This window comes from Neltuma alba, unplaced genomic scaffold (genome assembly GCF_004799145.2).
Source record: "Neltuma alba isolate B1F8T4 unplaced genomic scaffold, ASM479914v2 tig00012976_pilon, whole genome shotgun sequence".
NCBI classification, from domain to species: Eukaryota; Viridiplantae; Streptophyta; class Magnoliopsida; order Fabales; family Fabaceae; genus Neltuma; species Neltuma alba.
In genome coordinates, this window is record NW_021637334.1 from 108,641 (window position 1) to 112,969 (window position 4,329).

The window sequence follows — 4,329 nt, forward strand, 5'->3', positions numbered from 1 at the left end:
CTTAAAACAATGAAAAACTCATCCTAGGGTTCAGTTCCTCACTTGGCCGAAATGGAAGCTCAAGAAAACAACCATGAAAAATGCTTTAAAACAACTTAAACTCACTTGCAAACACTAGGATCTAGCTTGTGTTGTTGTGTCTTAGCAAGTGTGATGATCAAAACTTCTTTCCCCTTTTTATTAATCAGTTCGGTCAACATCAAGAGAGGGAGGAGACTGATTTTTAACCATAAAAAGGAAAGAAAACAAAGTATGAACACCTCTAGAACCAAGATCTAACCTTGAAAGCTTGCTTGAATGACCAAAGGTGCTCCCTTTCTTCTTGTTTTCTCTCAAACTCTCTCTTTTTCTCCTATTTTCTCCCTTGGCCGAATTGAGCATCTGAAATTAGGGAGGAGAAGAGCTTGATTAATACTTCAAAATATCTCAACCACCTTCTTTAATGATAGTCCAAGTGTCATTACCCTACTAAGTCTTGATTCCTCTTTCCTAATTAACATAATTCCAAATGAAATTAATTACTAAAGTCAAGATCCTCTCCATTTATGGAATGACACTTGGCTAATTCAAATCTTCTCCTTCAAGAGCTTGACACATGGCTCAATAGGATTCCTTGGATTTGCAAGACACCAATCTTGCTTTATCAGTATACTTTAGGCTCTGAGTTTAATTTCTTTTCTATAATTACAGTAGCTTAGCCTCTGTAATTATTTTCTATCAAATCCTTAATTTATTCTCCTCATTATTATCTTCCCAAATTGCCCTCTTTGTCTCAAAATTATTTTCCTAATATTTAAATAAAAAGGAAAATTAATTTCCTTCTCTTTAGGTATTTTTTCACTTTTTATCATTATTTGGAAAAATCTTGGATACTTGAGGGTCTTCATTTAATTCCATAATTCCTTATAATTCCTTGGGATCTCATAGGAATTTTCTTGGAATTTTATTCCCTTAAAAATATTTATTTGGAATTTTCCAAATAAAATCCCTTAATTAGCCTAAATCACCCTTTAATTCTCTCATAATTTCTCTAAGGGTAATTTGGTCATAAAACCAACTTTATAATTTCATATAACTCTCAAAGGATATTATCCCTATTTTTTATTAATTTTCCAAGGCTCGGAAATATTTTTCCTTATTTACATTTGACCAATTTTCCTTAGTTAGTCAATTTCCTATAATTGGCTTGGAAAATTACTGTAATTATTTTCCACCAAAATCCTTTGACTTTTCCATATTATTTTTAATCCTCAATAATTTGAGAATATTTCTTATCTCTAATTATCATAATGCTGGATGTGACATTTCTCCCCCCTAAATAAATTTCGTCTTCGAAATTTAAAAGCATACCTTAATGGAAAAGCTCAGGGTACTTTTCTTCATCTCAGCTTCCATCTCCCATGTGGCTTCTTTAGAGAAAAACCTTTCCAGACCACTTTGACCAGGGGAATCTGCTTGTTCCTCAGCTGCTTGGTCTTCTGATCAACGATTCGTTTTGGTCTAACCTCTAAAGATAGATTATCCCGAAGCGCAATGTCATCATAGCTTATGACATGCATGGGATCTGGATGGTACTTCTTCAGTTGGGAGACATGGAAAACATCATGAATCTAACTTAACTTTGGGGGAAGAGCCAACTTATAGGCCACTGGTCCAACTTTAGATAGGATCTGAAATGGTCCAACATACTTTGGATTGAGCTTCTTAGTCTTTAGAGATCGACTGACTCCCGTTGTTGGCGACACCTTGAGGAAAACGTGATCACTAACATCAAATTCTAATGGTCTCCTTCTCGTATCTGTCTACTCTGAGCCATTAGAAGCCTTTGCTGAATAGCCTTTATCTGTCGGGAAGTCTGATCCACCATGTCAGGACCAAGAGAACTTCTCTCACTAAGCTCTGTCCAGCATAAGGGAGATCTACACTTTCTCCCATACAGTGCCTCGTAAGGTGCCATTCGAATACATGAATGGAAACTGTTATCGTAGGCAAATTCAATTAACGGTAAGGATGTATCCCAATTGCCGCCAAAATCCAATACACAGGCACGTAACATATCCTCTAATGTCTGAATTGTTCTTTTCGTCTGCCCATCCGTCTGGGGGTGGTAGGCTATGCTGAATCTGAGAGTGGTGTCCATCTCTTTCTGTAAGGACCTCCAAAACTTCGAAGTAAATCTTGGATCTCGGTCTGAAACAATACTGCTTGGAACACCATGCAGCCTAACAATCTCCTTGATGTAAAGTCTCGCTAACTTCTCTGGAGAATCCTTTACATTCATACTGAGAAAATGCGGACTTAGTCAGACGGTCTATTATTACCCATATTGCATCATGTTTCGATGCTGTCATCGGTAACCCTACTATAAAGTCCATGGATATACTGTCCTATTTCCACTCAGGGATATCCAGGGGTTGCAACTCTCCTGCAGGCTTCTGGTGTTCTACCTTCACCTTCTGGCAGGTAAGACACTTTGTCACATATTTCGTGATATCCTTCTTCATTCCAGGCCACCAGAAGAGTTCTTTAACATCATGGTACATCTTGGTCATTCCTGGATGAAGAGTATCTTTACTCTTATGGGCTTCTGCCAATATCTCTTTTCTGAGATCCGACACTTGGGGAACATAGGTTCTTCCTTTAAACTTCAGTATCCCCTCCTCAGAAATTTCAAAATTCTTACTCTTGCCTCTAGACAGCTTCTCCTTGAGAATTTTTACTAGCCAGTCCTGTGACTGTGTTTCTCTGATTTGATCTTTGAGCAGGGCTGTAAACTGGGTTTTACCTCTATTTCCTTCTACTAACTGCATCTGATATAGAGGACCCCAATCTCTGAAATCCTATACTAGCTTCTGCTCTCTGATCATCAGCGATGCTACCTGTACTGTCTTTCTGCTTAAGGCATCCGCGACTACATTCACTTTGCCTAGATGGTACTTAATTTGAAAATCATAGTCTTTAAGTAAGTCCATCCACCTTCGTTGTCTCATATTCAACTCTTTCTGGTCATGGAGGTACTTGAGGCTTTTGTGGTCACAAAACAATTCTACGGTTGCTCCATACAGATAGTGTCTCCATATCTTCAGTGCATAAACTATCATTGCCAACTCCAGGTCGTGGGTCGGGTACTTCTCCTCGTGAGATTTCAACTGGCGTGAGGCGTAGGCTACTACCCGCCCTTGCTGCATAAGCACACATCCCAGTCCCTGCTTGCTAGCATCTGTATAAACCAGATACGGTTGTGAAGGATCGGGAAGTATAAGTACGGGAGTAGAAGTGAGCTTCCTCTTCAGCTCCTAAAAACTGGCCTCACTCTTCTCATCCCACAAGAACGGCTGGTTCTTTCTGGTTAACTTGGTCAACTGGAGAGCAATTCGAGAAAAGTCCTGGATGAATCTTCTGTAATACCCTGCTAGTCTGAGGAAACTTCTGATCTCGGTCACTGTCTTGGGTCTCTCCCAGTTAAGTACTACCTCAATCTTACTGGGGTCGACAGCCACTCCCTCTCGGGAAATCACATGGCCGAGAAATCATACTTCCTGGAGCCAAAACTCATACTTACTAAGTTTAGCCACCAGCTGTTTCTCTTTCAGGGTATTTAGGACAATCCTCAAATGCTCCTCATGCTTTTCTGGAGACTTGGAGTACACTAAGATGTCATCAATGAATACGACCACAAATTGATCCAAGTAAGGACGAAAAATCCTATTCATGTAGTCTATGAATATGGCAGGTGTGTTCGTCAATCCAAACGACATCACTAAGAATTCATAGTGCCCATATCGGGTTCTAAACGTAGTTTTCGGAACATCTTCAGACTTAATTTTGAGTTGGTGTAGCCAGATCTTAGATCAATCTTAGAGAATATGCTGGCTCCAACTAGCTGGTCTAACAGATCATCTATCCTAGGGAGCGGATACTTGTTCTTAACTGTGACTTTGTTCAACCCCCTGTAGTCTATGCACAACCTTAAACTACCATCCTTTTTCTTGACAAACAACACTGGAGCACCCCATGGCGACACACTTGGTCTAATAAAACCTTTTTCAAGTAACTCCTCTATCTGCTTCTTAAGTTCTGTCATTTCATTGGGAGCCATTCTATAAGGGGCCTTAGAGATTGGTCCTGCTCCAGGTACTATGTCAATTGTGAATTCTACTTCTCTGTCTGGGGGTAATCCTACGATCTCTATCGGAAACACTTCCAGAAATTCCCTGACCACTGGGATTTCTCCTATCCCTTCCTCGACTCCAACTTGTACCGAGAAGAAAACGAGGAATCCTTGACAGCCTTTTCATAAGCATTTGCCTGCTTGGGCCTCCATAATGA